At 33.3% G+C, this 26727-nt stretch overlaps 1 protein-coding gene and 1 long non-coding RNA gene across 4 annotated transcripts in view; both read left to right on the top strand.

The window, feature by feature from the left end:
• Positions 1–2698: 2698 nt before the first annotated feature.
• Positions 2699–4799, top strand: LOC109619368 (hypothetical protein). Of its 2 annotated transcripts, XR_010715102.1 has the most exons (4): positions 2699–3253; positions 3365–3566; positions 3698–3832; positions 3932–4799. It is a non-coding gene; the product is annotated as a hypothetical protein (long non-coding RNA). The 2 variants fall into 2 exon arrangements; XR_004601221.2 differs by having other exon boundaries at positions 2702–3566.
• Positions 4800–18441: 13642 nt separating this feature from the next.
• LOC105333098 (neural cell adhesion molecule 2) overlaps positions 18442–26727 on the top strand; it is a 42215-nt gene continuing 33929 nt past the window's right edge. For both annotated transcript variants that reach the window (XM_066088553.1, XM_066088554.1), the window contains exon 1: positions 18442–18582. The gene's annotated coding sequence lies outside the window, so the exon portion shown is untranslated. The remainder of the gene's footprint in view (positions 18583–26727) is intronic.

Raw genomic sequence — 26727 nt, 5'->3', positions numbered from 1 at the left:
ACAGTGCTGGTCAGTGCCCCGTACAGTGGTGTACAGTGAGGTACAGTGCTTGTCAGTGGTTAGGTACTGTGCTGTCCAGTGGAGTACAGTGGAGTACAGTGGCTCTGTACAGTGGGGTACAGTGGGATACAGTGTGGTACAGTAGCTCTGTACAGTGGGTGTACAGTGGATTTACAGTAGGGTACAGTGGTTATACAGTAGATGTCAGACAATGTCAGTCAATTTTTGGGAATATCAGTGGATTTTGAATTCAGTAGTGTTCGTTTTCAATTCAGCCGGTTCAGATTTTAACTCACTATTTGTGTTTAATCCATTAAATTCAGCTCAATAGCTCTGCATCAGCTGAAGGCGCATCCATTTTGAATACTGTTGCTGTTGTTGTTTTGTATTCATACGCGCCGCTTCATTTACATTATTTACATGTTTGATCAATGACACTTCACATTTTTTTATTTGAAAATGTTTTATTAAATGATAAGAAATGAAGATAATAATTTTTCTATTGATCGACGTATCAAAGAAAAAATTGACCGGAAAAGTTTTCCGGTCAATTTTTTCTTTGATACGTCGATCAATAGAAAAATTATTATCTTCATTTCTTAAGGACGTTGGATCCTGCGATCAAAAGTCTCTAAGTTTTTTTCTAAAGTAATTTTTTAACATCTACACATATATCTAAACCAAAATTCAAAACAAAATTTTGGGGTCTATATGCTCCTTTCGGTGCTACGGTGTATTTAATATGACCTTTCTGCACTGAAAGTGCGAATGCGCATAATTGCTTTTCCCTCTATAACTTTTATTGAAATGAACCATAGTATCAAATACAAATTTACATTATTTAGAATTAATAAAATTAAAATTATTATAATGAAAAAGTTTGCAATTACTTCACCATATGGATATTTTGACCTTTTGCACTGAAAAAATACTATTTTTATTCATAAATGATTCAACATGCAATTAAATAATTATAAAGTCTCAAACTTTTTCTCAAATTCTGACAGACTTGTCAAAAGAAACTTAAATATTCAGAAAATAAAACCAAAAGTATGGGTCCATAATGTAAATTTTGAGATATGGCATGAAATAAGCTAATTTTAGGGGAAAATTGGAGTTGATTTTTTCTTTACTTTTATGAAATATCACTTATACATGCCAATATATGTCGATAGAAATATTGAAATATTGTTGAAATATGTTTTTTGAAACAACACGAAGATATCCCAATGCATAAACTATCTGAAAATTTGGTCTGCACGGAAATAGAAAGCCAAAATGACGGTACTCTAAAACAACTGAGTTATGAAAAATGTTCATTTTCTTCTTAAAAACCTCCGCCACAAAATATAGTCCCTTACTACACTCTCTAAATATGGAATGTTTCCTTCACTATTTTATTCAATATAGTTTATTTGCATTGTAAAAAAGGAATTTACAAGTAGAATTCATATATGACACAGAATTTCCAGACTAGAGGTGACACAAATGGCTACCCAAAATCAGAGGATCGAACCTCTTTAAATGCTTAAAAATACGCCAAAATTGTGACGTCAACACCAGAGACTTTGCTAACGTTATTATGACGTCACAATAACGGCGTTACCTTGGTTAGTTGTAAAACATCTGAAGATGAAAATGAAAGCGCTTATGTTTTACTCGGACTTTGTGTTTTTATTCATTTAAGTTTTCTATATCTTATCCGACCACTGTGAATTTTTTCTGGATTTACCTATATATATATATATATATATATATATATATATATATATATATATATATATATATATATATATATATAAAGTAAACCAATTGCACCATCAATCCTTTTTTTTCACTGCTCTTCATATATTTTATCAACAGTTGTTTTATTTTATTGTGCATAACATGATGTTAAATTTTGAAAAAATTATAAGTAATATTTTTGGAAAGTTTGCATAATAGTGAGCATTATAATTTAAGAAAAAAAATGTAAATACTTTCTTTATTTTAAAATGAAGTTAGTTGAAATAGTTGAAATTGAATATAATATGAATTCTGTTTTTTTTTTATATTAGTACTCAGATTTGAAAGTTTAAAGTTAAATGATACCTAGTTTTATATTTCTACAACAATTTCATGTTAGCAATGAGAAAGATGAAACATTTGTTAATTAAAATGCAACTGTATATATATGGATTATCACATTAATTCAATTATCATTATCTTTAAATCTGTACTTATAAATGTGTGTGAATTTTAATTTTGATATGAACTAGTAAAAATAATTTAAATGAAATAGTGTTAATGTTCAACAAATTGATGTTAATTGAGTTGTGGTTAAGAGGTATTTAATTTTAATTGCACATGTATAAAATAAAGAAACTTCTTAAAACCTTATCACACTGCCCCCCCCCCCCCCCCCCCCCCCCCTTACTCACAAACACAAAATTTGCAAATTGTTTAATCTACCATTTTATTTGATTGACAGAAGTTTTTGTTCACTCAGAAAGTTTAAATAGGATAAGAAGTTATTTTTATTTTGCGAAATAGGAAAGTGTTTGTATTTTTGTTCCATATGTATTCAATGCTACCCCGGTGTATTTTTAATCATTTACTAAAAGGTTGATCCGCCCTTATTTTTTTTTCTTATCAAGTACTCCCCCTTGCATCTAAACTTTCATTACAAAGGAAAACACTAATATGCTATTTTTGCACACGGCTTTTTCATCGAGTCAGTATGAGTTTGGTCTTCGGAAAAATTGCATGTAACATGTGGCGGTACAGTGTAAGAGACAAGGAATGTTTTTTGAAAAAGTAACTTAAAGATATGTGTTTGCAACGTTTGTGCTTGCACCTGTAATTCGTCTGAAGCCCTCCTTCACTTTCGTTGCAATTTTTCCAACAGGGAAGACGATTGTAGCTTGCGCAAAAACAGCAATGATGGCAGCAGCGACAGCCTTGACCGATCTTCCTACTGAGGATTCGGAAATCCCGAGGTTGTCTCCAATCAGCCGAAGATGGGCCCCAGTTGCTACAAACCGTAGAAACAGCAACACTTGCAAAAGTGGAGGCACCGGACTGTTCCTCTTAGTCGCTGTTACGAGTTGGTCGAAAACACCATTCACAAGGAAGTGAATGGTGTCAGGGCGAATTCTATAGCGCTGGTAGACTTCAAAGTCATCCAACGACTCCAAAGGATTACTTCGATCTCTAAAAAGCCTTGGTCGAACTAAACCATAACGTCGTCTGCGATTTCTTTCTAATCGTCTGTGTACGGCACCCATTTTGTTTGCTTGAGAAAATTCTTAAGTCTACTTTTTTGTATACTCAAATATTTGAGAATAAAACAGAATTTGATTTTTTTTTTCTCAACTTTTTTAAGGCGGCGGCTGAGTCCGAGAATGAAGGAGTTGAGAATATTCTCAGACTTGAGAACATTCTTAGACTTAAGAATGTTTTATGGCGGCGGACCCAGGAGAAAATAAAATTGCCATCCCAGAAACGGAGAAGACTTGTGCTGAAGCAGGGGAGAGCAGTAACAAAAGGGGCAATGGAAGCATCTGAGGGAGTTTCTTACCTGTCTGGTGACCTATCATTGAATGGTTATAAAAGAAATGCTGTTCAAATATTTTATATTAAAAATTATGAAAAATCAGATTTATATTAATTTTATTTGTATATGTTTTTTTTTTATTGATATGCATCATTTATCTAGGCATTGGACATGAGGAAAATGTTGACATTGAACAAATTCCTAGTCCTGTATCAAAGGGATATTTCAAACCCATTCCACGGTCTCCTCAAGACAGAGTTGCATATGTTACGTTTGATCTGGAGACAACTGATCTTAGTAAGTTTATAAAACAAATTGTTATGAAAGAATTGTAAAAAACTAAAAACCAATACATTTTTTAAAAAATTATTAAATTTTATTCCTTTTTCCCTGCAGTTCGTGGAGGAAGGATCCCGCGCATAACACAAGTTTCAGCAGCTGATGTACACTCTGCAACACAATGGGAGTTCAACTGTTACGTACTTCCCAAAATTCCCCAGTCACAAGAGGCCCAGAGAGTTAGTGGAATTACTGTGTCATTATCAGGTGTATTGATGGTGATTGGAAAGGAAGTAGAAACGGAAACAATTGATTCAGCTGTGTCAAAGTTTCTGGATTGGCTCATATTCTACAAGAATGTCATCTTGATTGCACATAATGGGAAGAATTTAGACTTTCCTGTCTTCATGACAGCACTGTGAACCGTGCATCAGAATTCTGTGATATTGTGATTGGTTTTGTTGACAGTCTAGTACCATTGTTGAAAAAGATTTTCCCTGGACAAAGTTCATACAAACAAGAAAACCTTGTCAGCAATCTACTAGCTGCAACTTATGGTGCACATAATGCACTTGAGGATGTAAGGTCACTAGAATGGCTCATAAAGTATGAAAAGGTAACAGATAAACATCTCCAAGACTTTACATTTTCCCCGGAAGCAGTGAAAAATCAGTTGGCATATACCCGAGAAAAAAACAAAAACATCGAATAATTACACCCATTAATTGCAGCAGGGGTAATGAAGATGACAACAGCCCAAAACATTGCAGGGTCCGGTTAATGTCTTGCACATCTTCACAAAATTCACTCAAGGGATGGTGAGGATGGACTTCGAAATATTTTTGTAAGCAAAACAGTCATGGTCAAGCTCGCGTGACATTTTGTATGAAAACACCGAACACTGCCATTCCCAGTTTATGTGAATTTTTTGACAAGCAAAATAGTTCTTGAATGTGAGAATGTATAATAAATCAAATGCAAATTGTTTTATTTTCATTCACAATTTCTATTGCTTATTATATAAATATTTAAGAAGTTTAAAGCTCAATGTCATTGACCAAGGCCATATTTGAAGGTCAAATGATTGTGTTCTTCAATATTTAATAAGTAAAAGTATTTTAACATATTTCTATTGTTAAGCTGCAGAATCGTCATTACTGCTTAGATGAAAAAGTAACTTTTAAGATTTTTCAATTTTTGGGGGATACCCTTGGTTGTCAACTGATAATTTAAGATTGTGTGGATGGAATTACTTTTTTTTCTTTTATATTAGTTACATATACCTGTATCTTGACATTTATAATCTTTTATGTGGTTCTATGCACACAATTTTTTTTAGAAATAAAACAAGTCAGTTTTTTCATTTAAAAAACCCCTGACATCTTTGCTGTCATGTATTGACTCAAATGATGATGTTATTTCCCTCCGTGATTGAAATGAAGGTGCAAACAATTATAACTTTATTTTAGAACATCATATAAGATTAATACCACTGAAAATAAAGTTTATTTTCCATTTAAGATAAAGAAAACACCAGTAAACTATGTGTTTGTAAATTGAAATAGAGCTATACAGGGTAGAGGTATATAAAGTTATATGGAAAGAAATTGTGTGGTTAAACTTCAACAAAATTTTTAGAAATTGTAAATTAAACAATGTTCAACTCAATTCTGTTGTATTTGGTAATATCTGAATTTCTTACCATTACACCCCTAATACCTTAACAAAGTTAGGATATCGGTTCAAGCAGTATCTTTGGAATCTGCATGAATTGGCGTAGATGAGTGTGAATGGAGTTACAAGTGAAATAGTACTAATTATATAGGTCTTGGAAAACAAACTTTAGTTCAATAACAGCTGTCTGAAACTAATAAAAGGTATGTAAAACAAAATCAAATCATTATACTGAAAACTGAAAATTGCATTGAAATTTTTTTATACTATTGAGTTTTTTTTTGTCTATTTGACAATTGTTTTACACTACTTGAACATTTTGAAACAATTAAAGTATTTCTGTTACAATAATTGTATTTGTGAATTTGAAACTAAATCCAGAGATTTTGTCGATATATTTGAAATATGTATATTAACAAATAATCAAAAACTTTAGGAAGTATCCGAAGTAAACTATAGTGTGTCCTCTGGATTTTTATTAAATTCTGATTTTTTGGTACATTCTTTCAGGGCCATTTTAAATGTTCATCCACATCTTTGGATGTGAATATATGGAAAAAAAACTGGTTTCCTTTAGAGCACTTAATTCTCAAATAGATATTGCTAATTGTCTGGAGGATTGCTCTCTGAAGATTACTCCCCCCCTTAAGGAAAAAACCCAATAAATTCCTGTAAAGAGAAGCTTACGTTGCAAATCAACTTGTGTGAAGAAATTTAAAAACATTAGGAGCAAGGATAAGTCGAGGCTGTGTTTGTTTTTTCATAAAAACGAATTTACAATAAAATACCAATTAAAATAACTTTATTTAAAATCAAAATGATTAATTTAACAACGGCAGTTGCATTCAAGAATCTTTTTCTTTAGGTCATTTTTTTCAAGGTGCGTTTAATTTGAGGAAGGATAAAAACGATTATGAGATGCAAGGAATCGTTACAGTGGAAGGCATGTGGCAGTTTGACTGCGCGAGATTCTGTAGAGGGGGTCTGTGAAATCCAAGGAGCTCCACCATTTTCTCGAAGTCCATCATCTTCAGTGGAAGCTGTGTCTATGAATACCTCTGATCTTCCATACGGATCCAAGATCAGCATAAGACTTTATGACAGCTAAAATTACAAATACTCGGTCATTTTTAATGTTATTAGTTTGATTTAATGTTGTGCATTTTATGGCCACCTGAGTCTGTTAGGTGAACAATTGCAACCCAATTTCGTCTTTCCTTTAACTTTAACATTATCAGCTTATTTGAAACTGAGTCAAAAGAAATTGGTTAACTAGTAATTTTGCATTTATTTTTTTAAACAAAACAGTCCACTATTGATCATCTATCAGTCAAACTAGGAACATGTAATTTACATTGGTAGTGCGTCTTCCGATCGAAGTTTGTAGACTTTTTGTGTCTGTTCTTATTGTCTTTTTCTTTCTCAACCCAGAACTTGTCCATCGCGTTTCTCAAAGACGCCCAAATGGAGTTATACAAAATTCTAGGATATGATCAACCTGCATAATTGGGGATGGTCAGTCACATAGAATCTAAGGTTTGTTGCTTGGTGTATATTTCTTTTAAGCAGGAAAATGTCCTGTGGTTGTTTTGTAAATGTCAATCAAAAATGTTGTTGGTTGTACATTTTATCCTTGACTGACAACCCTTTAGATATAATAAAGACGTTAATGATAGTCACACTGATAAGGAAAAACGGCAGTATTATCACCAATATCGCCTCTGTTTGGCTATGCTGTAAAATATGTTTGATATATTGCAATAATCTCAGGTCTGCAAACCACTAGTGTTAATCCGTTTTTTGGTCTCTGTGGAAATGGGACACTTTCAGTTAGCGACGGGGAATTTTTAGCCAACACTCTCACTCCGACATATCTCGTATAAATTATCCAGACAGTCGCCGTCAACTGTAGAATATATCTAGTTAAAACTCCGTTAACGTTAAAACACCAACTAAAACCCAACTGAATAAAACAAATAATTAATCAAAATGATAAATTAATGATAATTCCTATTAGAAGTCAGAACACTTACTGAATTTTTTTTCTCTGAGTGATAGATAAAGCAAAAGTGGATGTCACAGGTGGGATGATTTTTGTTTAGCAGGGAGACAGTTGAAACCACTGGGAGAGGAAGTACAGGCTGCAGACACAGATAACATTGCTGGTTGTGTATTCTAAGGACTATCGGCAGAGGACTTCGAGGGATAGGTAGGCTACTTAATGTCCGAATTTGGCAGTAAGTGTACTGCTTTTGGTTTCTATGCGGACTCATCTTGATCATGAAATTTTAATGAATATCTCAGGAAACAAGACTGAATTAATGGTGACCACCTATCTACTCAAACGGGCAATACTTTAGAGCATTGAGGAGCACTGTGTTATTTTCAAAATGAGCCCTGTAGAAACCGGCGCTGTCATCTAAAATTGCTGATACATCATCAGAGGATATACTAACTGACAACAGAGTAACTAAACATTGGGGAATGGGGTTGTATTCTTTGGTTGCTTTTGTAACGGGGGGCGTCGCACACTGGTCTCTTCCAACCTTCAATCCAATTGTGACGGCATCTCCGCACGTTCGACGGGGAGGGGGGGTCGTAGTTCACTCCAGCAAATGTTGGCATTTCTGTCCATTGTTGGGTGTGGTATCTGTATACCATAAGGTTATACGATAACTAAAACAATTATTTTCAGATAAAAATTAACTATGGGGACATTGTTGCAAGAACAGCATCCTAATGGCGCTTACCATTGTGGCTCTTTAGATCTCTTGCCTTGTTAAGACCGTTTCTTGTCTAAGAAGAAAGGACAGACATATCGCTTCCCGTCGGCCTTATTGACCAGTTCTGTCACATATTTGCCAATCCTATTGCATCCTTTTTAGCTCACCTGAGCTGAAAGCTCAAGTGAGCTATTCTGATCACATTTTGTCTGTCGTCCGTCTGTCTGTCTGTCTGTCCGTCCGTCTGTCTGTCTGTCTGTCCGTAAACTTTTCACATTTTCAACATCTTCTCAAGAACTACTGGGCCAATTTCAACCAAACTTGGCACAAATCATCCTTAGGCAAAGGGGATTCAAAGTTGTGAAAATAAAGGGCCACACTCGTTTTCAAGGGGAGATAATTAAAAATTAATGAAAAATTTCGAGAAATTTTCAAAAATCTTCTTCTCAAGAACCAGAAAGCCAGGAAAGCTGAAAATTGTGTGGAAGCATCCTCAGGTAGTGTAGATTCAAAGTTGTGAAATTCATGACCCCCGGGGGTAGGGTGGGGCCACAATGGGGGGTCGAAGTTTTACATAGGAATATATAGAGTAAATCTTTAAATATCTTCTTCTCAGAAACTAATCAGCCAGGAAAGCTGAAACTTCTGTGGAAGCATCCTCAGGTAGTGCAGATTCAAAGTTGTGAAAATCATGACCCCCCAGGGGTAGGGTGGGGCCACAATGGGGGGTCGAAGTTTTACATAGGAATATATAGAGTAAATCTTTAAAATTCTTCTTCTCAGAAACTAATCAGCCAGTAAAGCTGAAACTTGTGTGGAAGCATCCTCAGGTAGTGTAGATTCAAAGTTGTGAAATTCATGACCCCCAGGGGTAGGGTGGGGCCACAATGGGGTGGTCGAAGTTTTACAAAGGAATATATAGAGTAAATCTTTAAAAATCTTCTTCTCAGAAAATTATCAGCCAGGAAAGCTGAAACTTGTGTGGAAGCATCCTCAGGTAGTGCAGATTCAAAGTTGTGAAAATCATGATCCCTGGGGGTAGGGTGGGGCCACAATGGGGTGGTCGAAGTTTTACATAGGAATATATAGAGTAAATCTTTAAAAATCTTCTTCTCAGAAACTAATCAGCCAGGAAAGCTGAAACTCGTGTAGAAGCATCCTCAGGCAGTGTAGGTTCAAAGTTGTGAAAATCATGATCCCTGGGGGTAGGGTGAGGCCACATTGGGGGGAGGGTGTTAAAGTTTTACATAGAAATATAGAGTAAATCTGTAAAAATCTTCTTCTCAGAAAATAATCAGCCAGGAAAGCTGAAACTTGTGTGGAAGCATCCTCAGGTAGTGCAGATTCAAAGTTGTGAAAATCATGATCCCTGGGGGTAGGGTGGGGCCACAATGGGGTGGTCGAAGTTTTACAAAGGAATATATAGAGTAAATCTTTAAAAATCTTCTTCTCAGAAACTAATCAGCCAGGAAAGCTGAAACTTGTGTGGAAGCATCTTCAGGTAGTGCAGATTCAAAGTTGTGAAAATCATGATCCCTGGGGGTAGGGTGGGGCCACAATGGGGGGTCTAAGTTTTACATAGGAATATATAGAGTAAATCTTTGAAAATCTTCTTCTCAGAAACTAAACAGCCAGGAAAGCTGAAACTTGTGTTGAAGTATCCTCAGGTAGTGTAGATTCAAAGTTGTGAAAACATGATCCCTTGGGGTAGGGTGAGGCCACATTGGGGGGGGGGGGGTGTTAAAGTTTTACATAGGAATATATAGAGTAAATCTTTTAAAATCTTCTTCTCAGAAACTAATCAGCCAGATGATTCTTTATAATTGTTAAGACTTTGGCTCCAGGACAATTCTTCGGCCTCACAAGAAGGTTCAGAGTTTGATGTAGCTTAATATCCCATATATAAACAATTGTAAAGGATCTTTTTGAGGACTGCAATACTCAATATGTGATATGACTATAAAATCATCCTGTTAGAAAAGGGACTAATGATTATAAACATAAGAATATCCAGGGGGGGAAATGGATTTGATTTTTACAGGATCTACATGTATTGTTGTACATTGTCCAGATTGTTTGTATTATGACTTCATTAAGCTGATTTTATCATACCCATTGTTCCTCAGGTGAGCGATGTGGCCCATGGGCCTCTTGTTTATGAATGTCTCAAACCACTATGTAAGTCTTTATGTGTAATTGCTTTATTATGCCCCCTTCGAAGAAGGGAGGGCAAATTGCTTTGCTGCTGTTTGTCGGTCGGTTGGTCGGTCTGTCCACCAATAGTTTCCGTTCATTTTCTTCGCGTAGGATGCACATCTTGAAATAAAATTTGGTATACAGAGTTGTGCCCCTTGGACAAGGAAAATTCCAATTATTGCCGTTTCCGCTCATTTTCTTCGTGTAGGATGCACATATTGAAATTAAATTTGGTACACTGGTTTATCACAATAATATCTAGGTCAAGTTCGATTTTGGGTACGATCGAGAAATTTTCAACAGTTTTGTGCCCCTTGGGCGTAGAAAAATTCCAATGATTTGCAGTTTCCGTCCATTTTCTTCGCGTAGGATGTATATATTGAAATGAAATTTGGTATACTGGTTTATCAGAATAATATCTAGATCAGGTTTAATTTTGGGTGCGATCGAGAAATTTTCGACAGAGCTTAATACACCGTGGACTTAAAACAATCGTGCAATTTTCGACAGAGTTATGAGCCTTGGACTTATAAAAGTTTTAGTTATTTGCAGTTTTCATTCATTTTCTTCGCATAGGATGCACACATTGAAATGAAATTTGATATACAGTTTTACCATAATAATATCTAGATCAAGTTTGATTTTTTGTGCGATCGAGCAATTTTCGACAGAGCTATGCGCCGTGGACTTAAAAAATTCCAATTATTTGTAGTTTCTGTTCATTTTCTTCTCAGGCATAAGCGTTTTACAAACATCTCTTGTTAGTCCCCTACCGGTTTCACCGGAGGGGACTATAGCTTTCCTCTGCGTCCGTCAGTCCGTCCGTCCGTCCGTCCGTCCGTCTGTCTGTCCCACTTCAGTTTTCCACACTTTTTTTCTTTATGCATTTGAGGAATAATATGAAACTTGCTGAACAGCTTCAAAATATCAAACTACAGATCAAGTTTACACTTTTGTAGCGTCTGATTGACATATTTTCGAGAAAATTAATTTTTTATATTCCAATTTTTTAATGTTCGGGTTCGTTATCGGGTTCGGTGTGTACTGAATAAACGAGGCCAGTATGTAGTCAGTAATAATATCGTGCGTTACTTGTACCATTCCTTTTATCATTTCTAACAAACAAATAAATTCTGTAAAATAGTGTCAAACATTGTGTTGTAAATATAATCGGCAGGGTTTTTTTTTTTGTATTATTACAATCGGGTTCGTTGTCGGGTTGGGCTGTTTAACTGTTTGGTTTGATTCGGGGTACAGAAGACGGTAAGAAATGATATTGTGCATAACAGTGCATTGTTTTCACAAATTTTTTACCAGCGAATACAGAATAGACTTGGCGAAATTACAGGAGATGAAATAAAGAGTATTATTTTACCTATCTTGTATATAATTTATATATCAGCTATATAGTTTTAATTTCCTCTGTTCTTTTATCTCTGATTAAAGCATGACATCTCGTTTACAATAGCTCTGAAATAGTTGTGTGCTTGGAAGCTTTCATAGAATAATACAAACCGGTAGGGGACGTGTATTGCTTATGCAATACTCTCAGAATGCTTGTTTTCTCAGTGATTTGTTTTTTCAAGGGATTATTACAGATGAAAATTTACTCAACAGATAAAACTTTCTTAAAAGCAACTAGAATACGCTATAATGGTCTTTAAAATAACTTTATGATCTGTTCTACGGTATAAAATTTCCTCCATGCATTTTATAACTTGCTATCTCTATTTGAAGTTTTAACCAAACTTTTGCACTACCACACAATAAAGAATGAAACGTGTTACATTTGTTGTGCGTGTTTAGCTTCTAGCATCTGCCTGCACCATACACAATACTACATTTAAATTTATGGGAAAATGTTTGTTATTGTTTTGGTCTCTTGGTCTGGTATTGGAAAGGTTAACTTTCAATAATGTACCAATATGTTCTTCATTATAACCCCGCTCCGAAGAAGAAGAAGGGGGTATACTGTTTTACCCTTGTCTGTCTGCCCGTCTGTAACAAAAATTGTGTCGCATTTTTCTCAGTAACTATTCATTGCAGATGCTTGAATTTTAACTGTATTAACTGGACGTCAATTTCCTGAACTAATTGACGAGTTTGTTTACTTTAAGCCTATATTTTCAAACAAATATGCGTCAAAGATGTCTCAGCAACTATTATCCACAGATATTTGAAATTTTAACACACTATTTGTATAGACATGCAATATGGTGGGATCCATTTTTGTACCAATCATATGTCAAGTTCTTCTTTAATATCACTAGTGAGCATTTGATCACAGATATCTGGGCTGGGATTTATAAAAATTCTAATATTTTACTTTAGAAATTTAAGTGCTAAATAAATTCTTAGTTAGGAAAAAAACTCAAGAACAAATTCATAAAAAATACTAAACATAACTCGTAACTGGGTTTAAACTTAAGAATTCATGTACTTAAGTAAAGCTCCATGACAACACTTACAAATTTCAGGAATTTTCCTAGCCTACAAACGCGCTTTTTGTGAAAGAGGTAAAAAGTTAAGACTGTGACGTGAATTAGCAGACGGGAAAAAATCAAAACAATGTCAATGGATATATTCAAGAAAACCTAACTGGAGTGCCGATAAAACGCTAACACTAACAAACCTAGTCGACGAAAATAAGCAGATATTGAAAGGGAAATTAGGACCATCGCTGACATCAGAAATGAAAAGCCGGACGTGTCGAAATATTCCAGTTTCATTGACTGCCATGGGTATTGGGCCCGGTAGAACTGCTGCAGAGGTTGAGAAAAAATGGAACACTATTTTCTCTGTATTTTCCGAGATATCTGATCACAGAAACTGGAACAGGTTTGTTTCTACACACAAAGTTGAGCTAGCTTTTTAAGATCGCATACATATTAATATCGTTTCAGTAATGGCCATTGAATGATACCCTGATATACTTTGATTCACTGACCATTAAAAAAGAAAAAAATCCATTCAACATTTCCTGTGCAACTCAAAATTTGCTGTGAAAAGATTTGAATAAACGCCAATCGAATTCATTTGCTAACCGAGGAAATGCGGATCGCCAAATTTGAACATTTTTTATTGAATTCACATTATCGGTGTGTTATTCATTCTCATGTTAAGCTAAACCACAAATGAGAAGTTGTATGAGGCCCAGTATTTAACGATATTGGATGGGTATTTTTTAACTGCAAAATCAATGGAAATTAAGTTGTAAACAATTACCAATGAGTTATTGCCCTTTCACTGAAAAATAAAATACATGAACCTACCTAAAGGGGGGGGGGGGGGGGGGGGGTTGGCGTTTTGACCCCCAACCCCGGGAAATTGAACATGTGTGCCATCGATGGCCCCAACTATTCCAGGAAACCCAGCGTTTTGAAAAAAAAATCATCTTGGTTTTTTTTGCGAATTTCTTGAAGATTTAGTGGAAATTTAATACACTGAGCACAAATTTGTGGAGAAGAGAGACGTCTAAGAGTGGCAGTAATTGCCTAGAAACGGTGGGTTGCGAAATATCAATGTCGTCCATTGCACAATTGCATTTTTCTGGTAGCTAGAGATATAAGTGTTAATAAAATTTTCTGCAATGAAGAAATTGCACAGTGTCTGCGTGAACCACTCATAATTCGTTACCAATCAATCCCTCTAGAAAATGGATACCTGCTGAATCAAATCTGTACCTCTCAACAATTTCAGCGTCACTGTACTTTACCAGTCTTTTCTTTTGCGAAAACATCTTCTTTGTGCGCCGATGGTAGATATTTTGATTGTGACCTTAAGTTTTTCTTAGAACTTAAAGACACCTCAACAGGACTCTAATATTTAAGAGTTGCTTAATATTTTTCTTAGACATAAGTTGTTTTATGAATAAAACTTAAGTTAAAATCAAATTCTTAGCGTAACTCAAGTGTTTTTATGGGTTTAAGTATTTTCTTACACTTAATTAAGTACTGACTATCTTTATGAAACACAGCCCTGGTTCTTACCAGTTGTAGTCTGTCTCCTTTGGTTCTGGGTCTGGTATTTATATGGGCAATCTCTTTATTGAAGAGGTCGGGCGAGTCCCAGATTTACCAATTACTATGACTATAATGAGGGCTGCTCCTATCAAAATCTAAATGGCTTCTAGACTCAAGGTGGTTTAGTCTGTTGATGACTTGCTGAACAGAAAGGTTAAGTTCAACGGAGTTTCGGTTGCTTTGAAATTGATGGCTTTCACCCACTGGTTTTGGGTATGCATCACAATTGCAAGGGCATATGCTTTCCGTTTTTGTGCAGGTTCACCAATATTGGACTCAATTCAATGCATGTCAAATTTGGTAAAGATACAAATTGATCGATATGTAACAAAAGACTAAGAATAAAATTTTCTTTTGTCTGACTTTACAATTGTTTTTCGATTTTAACTTCAACAGAATACCAGGTACAGCTGATAGAAAATCACATCATGAGTTAATTTAATGAATTGATTTTAAAAAAAATGTTGCCAGAAGATTTAATAAAGAATGTCTACCAGTTTTGAATGCTGTTAGTGTTTTTTATCCTCCAAATGTCCTACGCAAAGACTCGCCAGGATTTAAAAGTTATGGAAAATCCCAAATCATTGCACTGTGTGATAATTTCACCAAATATCAAGTGAAGATCCCAAAGGAAAGAATGTTTTGACAGAAGAAATACTTGCAGAATAAGGACAGTTAAAGTATGACATGTTGATCATAAAAGCATGGGAAGCCTGAGAATGGACCTTGCAAGGTGACATCATTGCAGTGGTGTTTGCAAAGAATTGTTGAGGCATCACACTTCTATCCAAGATTGAGCTTACTGCTGAGGCATTTCTGGTAGTTACTGTATGTAATGCATGGCCAGTGAAGCCAGTTGTTTTGAGACTTAAGAGTAAGACTAATATCAAGACTCCAAAAAGCAAACATTAAATGCATTGTTGGCAATCTCTATCAATGGAGAAGAAGCTGGAAGTGAAAGCCCACTTCTGTAATCGCAAATGTTGTGAAGACATGCCTGACAGCTACGAAGAAATGGTTATCAAAGAAAACTCATTTAACTAGCGAAGAATAGGTTGAACACAATAGGTTTGCAAATGCAGCCAAAAATATTGATTCTATGTGAAAGCTTATAAATTACAACAATAATAAACAAACTCTCCAGATTTTGATGAAGGCTTTGATGAGAAGTCTGATTATGATTATGATTATGAAGATGATTTTTAAAACTGAAAACTGATCATGGAACTGTGATGAAATGGTTCAGGTTAATCAATAAATAAACAACAAGAAAACATATTGACGCAAGCGTCAAATGGGCCGCAAAAATATGATTCCTGTATGAATCATCATTGGTTGTTAACATAAAAACACAACACAAAAAAGAAAATAACGAGTTGGTTATACTAATTTTATGGTTAATTTTAATATATTTTCAGCAACACATTTTGAAGTTTAAAATTTAACTGCTATCATTAAGAATCGAGTTCGTTACTGTAAGCATTTCTAAAGGTAATTGTATGAGTATTGCCATATTATGAAGTAATGGAGAACACATTGATTTGTACATTAGTTCAGCTCATCATCATTCTCTTGGAGATTAAAGCTATACACGCTATAATTTACGTCAATTTTGAATGACAGTGAAAACGCATGTGTTTGTCTACTTATAAAAGTTATCCCTAATCTGTAAATTACAATGGTGAATTCCATCTCGTTACAAAGATTTAGATTTTTAATTGTTTATTTTCCTGCCAGAAAAATAGACCTTTTCATGAATATTGATGAAGGAAGAGCGAAACCGACCTCATTGCGCATGTCCGCGGAGAACTAAGTGGTCGTTATTGTTTGCCTAATTAAATATCCAACTTGATTTTTAATATGCTTAACAGTTGATAATTTGAAATACATACATGTATAATGAGTAAAATACGTTTGTCATTCACGATACCCTTACTTCTGCATTAACACTTATAGGATCTATAAATAGCACATAGGGGAAAAACACAGGTATACGTCATTTTTTTAAAGGAAGTATTCATATCTACTCACAGGCTTGTATTTTTTTCTTTTGTTTGTACTCGTATATCGGACAAATTTATGCTTTACTGAAAATATCCTTTCCTTTGTGAAACTATCACAATTATGAAGATGTTGACCCTTCACCAGTTGTGGTATGATAGACTAAATTTAGCTGTCGATATCACGTGATAGATTGATATTCACGAGGAGGCATTACTTTCCTGGCAGGAAAATAAATATTTTTTATTGTTTAATATTTGATATATTTGTTATGTGATCGAATTGAGCATTATAATTAACAGCATGAATGTAACTTTTATTAGTAATCAAACACATACATTTTCCCCATTATTCAAAATTGACGCAAGTTATAGCGTGTATAGCTTTAAGTATTTCAAATCATTTTTATTTTTTGTTGCATTGTATTGAACTAAAACTTAATGCATTAGTTTATATGATTTCAAGAAAGCACATAATAAAATAGAAATGGATTATTTTAAAGGTACATATGTAAGATCATACTCATCCGGTAGAAACTGCACAATTTGAAAAGTAAAAAATAAACCGGATATTTTTTTCCTAGCTGGAGTTATAAATCTTATCTACACTTCAAATTATGAAGATAATCATAGTTATTTAATTACATGAGGTTCTCAAAAGAATTAAAAAAAGAAATCAAGTCGGCTTAAATTTGCAGGTCATTTCAAATTTTCAGGTCTTTCATATTTTTTTGTAAATAATTGATAGGGATGTCATTTCATGATATTTTTCGACCACATTTCACATGGAAATGTAATAAATACACACATAGTCATTTTATTTGTCGCAAAACATACACATTGAAATATATCATTTACATAAAATTTCATGTCATTCAGGTCTGTATTGTTTCAGGTCTTTAGTACATGTATGTCCCTATACTGATCTCGATACATTGTTTTGAAAAGAATGAAAAACTCCGAAATTTTCCGAATATATTATAGTCTCGATGAAAACGCGCCTTTACATTTACGAGTAAGTAAAAAAATATGCAATATTTTTTAAAAGGCTTAAAACATATTTCTACATGCAAATTTACTTTTAATTCATAAAATTAAGCATTATATTAATTCTATTAAAAAATAAAACTATTCCGCAGAAACGCAGTTACAATATCTAAATGTATATCAAATAACGGACCTCCTTCTGGCGGTCTGTAATAATAGACTTTATAATCTTGTATTTATTATCTGAAGTAAAATTTATACATGTTGAGAAATACATAGAATACAAGAATTATTTTGTGAAAAATGCAGTGCAAATTTTAGATTTAGGGTTCTCCAGAGGCCTCAAAATCATGATTAAAATTACTGAAATTTCTGACAGGATGGTCACCAACGAATGGGGGCTAAAATGCATGTAGTTTTATATCAGACCGAATACTGCTCTTAATTATTTGCAATACTTTAATTAAAGGACAAGTCTTGGTATGATAAAAGTGGTTTATTTATTATGACAAATCGATGGCAAAAACATTAATATAGTATTATAGTTAAACACAATCAAGTAAATGAAAAATGACAATAAAAAACCTCGAACCATCTCAAAAATCCATAAACAAAATACAAATTCAAAGCAGAGCAAAAAATAGATAGAGGTAGGATAAGGTGCCTAGGAGGAGTGAGCATCAAGTAAATCTTGTGTTAATGCTGGTCTGAGGCATCAGCTGTATTTTCAAGGGGGAAAAGAGTGTGGAAGTTCATAGATTTACTACAAAATCATATATTCCAGTCTCTAGTGTGTTGGAAGACAATTATAGTGGTGCGCAATCTCATATATACATTTGTAACTGGTAGTATTGGTGTACACTCGGTAGAGAAGCTGGATGAACCATTTGAATTTCTGGCGCTTGTGAACTCGTCACATATCATCTGCCATCTGCTGGCAGATTATTTGTTTATTTAGCTTTCAGAACTAATCATGTGTTATGAATTATCCAATTAGATCATTGTACAATGACGCTTGACTAATCAAAACGCATTACGTTACTGTATACACTGAGCGATGCCGACCTTTGTCGTACAAGGCTACAGTACAGCGCGAGATGAAAGTCAATCTTGACACCAAGCTTCAGAATAACTTATTGCAGTTGTGGTGGAGGTTTTCATAACGTGTAAGTAACAACAACCTTTACATTTTGAGCATGATTTTTAAGATAGCCGAGCAAACGATGTCCTACAAACTTAACTTACGTAATTAAGGGGATATTTAATAAATAATATACGATGCCTAGTTCTCGACAAAGGTGAGAATGAATAATAATATAAACATGAATTTTAAGGAAGTTTTTTTTAATTTATAAAACATTGCTATTAACGAAATAATCCAAGATGTTCAAGATACGAAACTGTGGTTTACACAACAGTCAATAGCAAAAGCTGGCATCGGAATGTAAACGATCTACATAGCTCCAGGAATCAAGCGCTGGTGCAGTAGACAATCAATTACAACAAATAAAGATGCATAGGTATAAAGTGACATACATAATTTTCTTGCATATATCATAAACGTCGCAATGACTAGGTAGCCGTGCACACTGATGAAACAAATGTACATATGTACTAAAAATAGCTTTAAGCGGATAATGTGAACATTCAAGAGAAGTATATACCCAATAAAGTAAATGTATTTAAGTTATGAAAGGATGCAAGATTTATAAAACCTACTCTAACCTCAAATTAAGAAACAAATTATTAAAGTATGAATTATAAATTCATGACCATTCATATCTCAATTTCAAACAACAAACAATAGTCACGTTCTTCAACTAGCTTTAATGCTGAACCTGTTTTGTGGCTAAGTTGTTTTTTGGGTGTCTTGATCTAGTTGGGAGGGGTATAATGTTTTTAACATTAAAATTTAATGTTTTGTCAGTCAATCAGTCGGTCAATCCTGTTTTAGTAAGCGAAACTACTCTTAAACCGCTGCAAAGAATTTCATGAACTAATTAAGGTATTTTGAACACATTGTGTAGATGTGTATATTATCAGGAAATTCCAATAATTTTCGAGTATTTCGGCCCTGTAGGTCCTATTTAATATAGAAATGAACGGTTTGTAAGCACAACTTATCTTACATTGCTACACAGAATTCCGAGAAATTTTGGAGGTAATTATGCCACAATGTGTAGATACGCATAATACCAAGAAATTCCAATTCCTTTATTTTTAGACAATGTTGGCTTTTTGAACTTCGAACCGTGGCCAAACATTGAATATACACATAAAATGGTTTGTAAGGGTACCTTCTTCTATACTACTGGACGGAAGTCAGGTATTTAGAACACAAAGTATAAATATGCTTATTACCAGGAAATTTCGATTACTATAATTTTTTGGTATTTTAGCCCTTTTAAACTTGGAATTTTGGCCATATATTGACTTAAGAAATTAACAGTTTGTCAACCTCTTCTAAAACGTACCCTACAATTGCCTGAAACTATCATTTAGTACAAAATGTGCATGGTGTCAAGAAATGCCTATTCCATTAACTTCTGGAAATTTTTGAATTTCGCTGTTGTTAAAGACAAAAGTATATATGTGTATACCTCCAAAACTTTATGTTGTGTTGATTTGTGACCAAGTATATGGAGTTTTGGCCACGAAAATAGAGTTCTCTTTCTTGCCCTTAACCATGACGAATCGCATTTTCCAATTGTTAAAATTGTTAAAATGATAATAATCATAGGTAGAAGGCTATATAACTTAAACAACTTAGACAAATGATGAATATGACAATTCAGTTTATATTAAATATCACAAGTTCGGTTACACAATTCGCTTTTATTCGAAAACATAGGAGGAAAACTTTTCGGAATGAAACCATACTAACGATCGCCAAACTTTAAGGATATTAAGAGGAAACGATTATAAATTTCTACACAAGAGTGTCAATTCAGGTCAGTTTATGTCAGCATATAATAGTCCATGTAATACTGTGGTTTCATCAATATTCGTTGAATACTAATTTTAGTGGATTTCGTTTTTAAGTTTATCCATGAAAATAAATATTCATTGAAGAGCAAATTCTACTAACATTTTGTATTGATAGGATCATTGTCCACGAATTTACGTATCCTTGAAACTGTGTTTTTCACTTTAACAACGAAAATTGATACCCTTGAATATTAATGAAACCACAGTACACAGTTTGTTTATTTAGTATCCACAGTTTAGAGTTACTTTGGAAAACAATTACCAATACCATGGGTACAACCTGTTGGTAATCCTTTTAATGAAAAGTTTATTCAATTTATTTTAATTTGAGGACTTAAAATGCCGTGAAAAATGTCCAAAAGATACACATGTATATATGTGGATCTCAATTATTTTTTCACAATTTATTCATCGATCTGTTGATTAATAAAATACTTTCTTGCTTCATTTTAACAGATATCGATAATTTTCTTTATTTCATAGAAGAAATTTCAGCGGATGGAAACGTTGTAATTTAAATATACTTAAATTTTCTTTATAAAATGAAATTATAAAATGAATACCCATAGTATCCAAGGAACAAGACGTCTCTCGAAATTGTGAAATTCTTGAAGTCAGGATCCCTTATGTCATGTCTGGGTTTTAAAAATCAAATTGTGAAAACATGTTTCAAATTACTATGAAATTATTTAAATCCGTGGATTTTGGATTTTTCGCTTATTCCTGGGAATGTAATTTCATTGATGCTTCGGTTTTCAGATTCAGTAAAAACGATAACTCAGTATGAAGTTATTTTCGTTGAGGATTTCAATTCGTGGGGGGGGGGGGGGGGGGCTGCCCACGAATATCACGTGAATTGAGCCACCACGAATTCTAATGATTCCACAGTACTGTTCTAAAATATTGACAAAATCATGGAAGACTAGACAAATTTACAAACTACAAATATAAAGTCAATTCCATTTTAAAGATCTTCAAATGCAATGTTATTTAAAACAGGCTCGTTTGATGTTTTTGTTTTCATTTCGATTAGGAAATAAGAAAAGAGTAGAATACCAGAAAAAAAACAACAAATTATTAACTAAGTAGTATCATATAATATTCAAATAATGTAAGTCTGTTTGTTTATTTTGAATTCTTTTTTAAACTCGTTTATAATCTCTAAATGTACTTGCTTTATTATCTAGGATATTTCGGGAATTAATTAACAGATAACTTGAAAGAAAAATATGAATAGAATTTTACTTATTATGTGTACATGTAAGCAAAGACCTTTGATTGTAAGTTTTTCTTCATCAAGACTATCTTGTCCCAAAGCCTTAGTACATTAGCACATAAACCATATACACTCAGTAAGCAATACTATATTCCCTCCCCAACACTTTGCGCGAGGGGATATAAACTTAAAACGCCTATCAGTATTATTTTAACGCATGTCCTTTTTAAAATAGAGAAAATTCTGATTTAAAGGGGAAGGAAATTGTACATTTGTAGTGCATTTAATCAATTGCTAAGCATCTACTGAGATTGAAGATCGTCCTGAAAGATCTCTCTAACTTGACAAGTTCTGGCAAATTACATTATCCATTTGAAACTGATCACAAACCATAGATGAACAGAGCATGTTCGTAACTTCCGGTCTGAACAAATTCGGATGGACTACCTGGGAGCTGCAGTTCCGTAGTAGTTTAAATATTCGATTTAGTTTTGGACTGATTAACCTTATTTCCACAAAAATTGTGTACCAAAAAATTGTACCATTTAATTCTCTCCAGGCTGTTTACTACTATTATTACTTGCCTCAGACTTTGTCATAAACGTGCTTATCGACCTCGAAAAATTCACTTGAAGATCAAGAGTTGCCATTTTTGCATGTGAACAAACAACATCACTTCAATTTGCGGGGCTAGTGATGGTGTTTAAAAGAATATCAGAGACTAGTAAAGAAAGGATATATGTAGTTAAATGTCTGAGGACTTTTTTTTAATGAAAAATATTTACAGAATGTATTCGGATATTTATTAGCCCATTTTTTATGCCCTATAAATGCAAATTTTTAACGAAACTGTAGTTTCGAGGTCGTCCATCCCTTTTTTTTCTAAACAGGAGCTACAGACCTGCTGCTAAGCATGTTCGTTTACTTGACGAATACATAATTATGCGCACATGTCATAATATAAAAATAGGGCGTTAGTGTCATAGGAATCTGCGTGTGTGGGAATTGTCAACAGATGTCAAAAATCGTGGAAAATGTCTGCTATGTCAGTTCGACTTGGTTTGAACATTTACTTTGGGGTCATTTATCAACACTGAATATTGAAACCAATTGTTTTGAATTAAGATTCAATAACTTGTTAATTCTTGTTTGCAATATCGTCGGATTGTTTTCTTTAAACAGGTTCTGAATCGTATTGATCATTGTTAAAAAAAATAAACTGCGGTCATTAATTCAATTAAAATGTAACTGTTAAATGCATAATTATTCTTTAGATTGGCATGTGTACCTAAACATCATCAATTTTAATTTGTTCAGTTGATTACATCAGTGATAGAACGGCAAGAACCAGCGTTTCATCCACAGCACTGTGTACATTGTTGTATGTGTAAACCATCAGAGTGGATGGTATGACGTCAAAATAATCGGGTTTTTTTTTTATACAAAAGAGTCCTACATCATGTCAGCTTCCAGAAAATGGCGGGGAATTTGATTTTTCAAACTTCAAACGTGATTCAAAGCCTAGTAATGTAGTTTAACTTCAAAACAATAAGACCAACTGTAATCATTTAAACCACTTTATTAGTTTAAATATAAAATGTGTATGACATTCCTTCCCCTTTAAAGATTGGTGATATTGACTGCATGGTTTTACGCATACAATATGACTGGCACTTTACTATACGAGATGAATTAATTCTAAAGACAAATAGGGCAATAAGAAAAAAATAACTTGATCAACAAATTTACAGGGTATGTTATAAATGTGCAATGCACTGTTTTACACGATAACGATATTTAAAAAATATATACGCACAGTGAGATGCAGATTTTGTGTAGGAAAGTTCAGATTGTTAAGCGTCAAATATCGCGAATTAAATCAAATAACACATCCAAAATTATTTTCCATGCCGAGTCTACATTTACGATATGTTGATTTTCGGGTGTTGTCTTTTCTGTTAAATCATTCTAAATTTGTTTAACCAATGATTCCGATTTGTTAATGAATTTAAATCCACGATATATTTAAAACAGTTTCTTTTAATTCAAATAATTGGTTAACAGAGATGGGGTCAATTACATTCAAAAGTAATTAATTAAATTACAATTACTTGCTTAAAACCTTTAATTGAATTACCATTCCCATTACAAAGATTTTAAAATGTAATTAATTAAAGTACATTTACTTTGCAAAAGTAATTAATTACTTTGCAAAAATAATTAATTACATTACACATTACATTTGCAAAAATTACATTTTATTATTGAATTAAAGCATGTAAGACATGCATGTACAAATTTTGTCATTAAAATTTACCAATGATTAAAACAACACTTAATACACTTGTTTACAGTTTCCTGATTATTAATTGTTCAGTTTCCATGTTCCCTAACCTACATCTGTCATGTCTACAAGTCTTTTCTGGAATACTGAAAATAAACATTTATCTCTACTAAATTATTCTTTATAAATTGTAAAAACACAGGTTAGGTAAATCTGGTGTAGAATTGTATAATTGTTATCAAAACACATTTCACACCTAATGGTCTATTGATCATTAGGGAACCCACCAAGATCTGGCAAGAAAAACTTAAAAACTCTACTGAAGCCAAAGCTCTAGGCAAACTGGAAATTTACAAACACGACCTAATAGTTTATACAGTGCAAATTGATAACATTGATTTTATTTGTAAAATAAAATAAAATTATTCAAACTCAATTGATACATTAATCAATGAAATAATTAATTTTTAAGGTAAAAGAGATTAAGCATGCCATCAAAACTATTAGGTCCCTAATAAATTGTTTGATAAATATTAGAAACATTGATATTCATATTTGACATAAATTTAGGAACCTCATGATTAGTGAATAAGTGAAAATGTTTATATACACAAAAAACTGCATGTATATTTGGTAAAAGTTAAATGCATTTCAAGTCTTTTCCTAACATGATCTTCTATTTGTATTGTTTTATAACTTTGTACTATTAGAAGTGGGGGGGGGGGGGGTCAATGAATAGTGGACAGCTTTCTTATTCATATATACAGTTATCAGTGTATTATTGAAAGTAATTGAAAAGTAATTTGAATTACATGCCTTTTCGGAAGTAATTAATTTAATTACCATTACATGTAATTGAAAAATAGGTCAATTACACATTCCTTTCAATTACATCAAAATTTATAATTGAAAAATAGGTCAATTACCATTACAAATTACCATTACCCCATCTCTGTTGGTGAAAAACAATAAGGAAACAATCAAATTTGAATTTATCTATAATAGCGAGCGAAGAGAGCTTTAAGAACCAATGCGAGGAAAAAGAACGAGCTAAACCTACATATTCATCAAGAATTTTTGGTAGCATCCCAGTATATCTTCTAGCTCTCTTAGTGCCATGGCGACATCATATTGTAATACAGTAAATAAAATGGGAAGTTACACACCTGTAAAGAAGGGCACATGCCTACACCATATATTTTGCATACAACAAAAAATAATAGAATTTATGTAAAGAACTCAGATACAACGGGGAACAAAAAAAAAAATAAACAAAAACAATTATAGAAACAGTTTTTACTGATCATATTATTACTTCCCCAAAAATTTTTAGTATAATAATGCGTCAAACAACCGACTAAGTTTTTATCAAATATATATCTCATTAGTTTGGTCGAATAAACTTCGGGCTCTGAGTAGGAGTAAAATTTAAAGTATTTGAGAGGAAGTGAATTTGTTTTAGAGGTAGAGTTGACGAGATCTGTGAAGTTCCTGCTGTGCTTGCATTAACAGTGTCACGCCGTAAAACATATAAGAATTTAAGGCAATGCACTAATGGGGAGGGGGTGACATCTTTGTACTTTTATCTGATATTTTATCTGCAGCATTTAACCTTTTGACCTTAAAATCAATAGGGACCCAGGTCATGGCCATGAGGAGTTATGATATAAAACTTATTTCTTTTTTAGATATTTCCGGAAACAATGGAGACAAAACACAAACAGAATGTAGAGATATCTTACTTCGACATTTTGACCTCAAAATTTGATTCAATAGGGCTTTTTTTCACGCCAATTATTGTTTAAAAATAAAAGTTGATTTGGTCAGCTCAAAGAATGATCACGATATCGCACGGAAACGAAGGTTTGACACACATCATGACGGATGGACTCAGTCTGATTTGATTATGTTGACAAAACATGGCACGAACCGTATTAGTAATGAATTTATAATTACTTGATAAAGTGTAGTATTATAAATTATAAATTACAAAGTTTTGGAATTTTTAAGTTCAAACACATGAAGAAGATGGGGGAACAAGATAGCGCAAATGCCCATTTGGTTTTGTCGTAAAAAAAACAATTTCAAATTAATTTTTTTCCAACCAAATATACTATATGATGTCATATTACAAGTTTAAAAAGCACGATTTCTAACTATATTCAGTTTTGAATATTTTAACAAACGAAAAGAAAAAAAATAAATTCTAAAGTTTTGGTGGTATCGAACCCACAATTAACCTAAAAACCCTAGCTCTATAATGTTACTTAATGTCTGGTGCTCTAACCACTGAGCCATTTCAGTAACAACAAACTCAATTGTTTAAAAATGCTAAATGCAACTTCAACCACGAATTTACGGACTTGTAGTATTTCTCTAAAACGTTCAATTGTTGGGGTACAAAATGACAATTTTAAAGTATAGTGGATCATCTCTCCATGTTTTTGTTGATTAAATTCGGTTTGCTTTCCTTTAAACCTCATATAGACTATGACAAAAATATGGAGCCCAGACCCACTCTATAAAAGAAAAGGCATTGAAGTTCTATAAATGACACTATTTGGAGGTTTTGACTCGCATACGCCAGTTTAAATCAACCTACTCTAAATATTTAACACATTTAAAGGTTATAAATCGATGTTATGGTAAATATACATCGTTTTCAATAATTGAGAAAGATCTAGAAATTATGAGTTTTGTTGATATTTTAATTTTAAAGTATCTTATCTATCCTCATATGGGCAGTTTACACGCCTTATTCGCCCATCTTCGTAATCAATTCATTTAAAGCATACACACATGATTTATAAACCAACAAGCTTA

This window comes from Magallana gigas, chromosome 6 (genome assembly GCF_963853765.1).
Source record: "Magallana gigas chromosome 6, xbMagGiga1.1, whole genome shotgun sequence".
Lineage (NCBI taxonomy): Eukaryota > Metazoa > Mollusca > Bivalvia > Ostreida > Ostreidae > Magallana > Magallana gigas.
The sequence above is the reverse complement of the archived record's forward strand: the minus strand, read 5'-3'. Positions and strand labels throughout refer to the sequence as shown.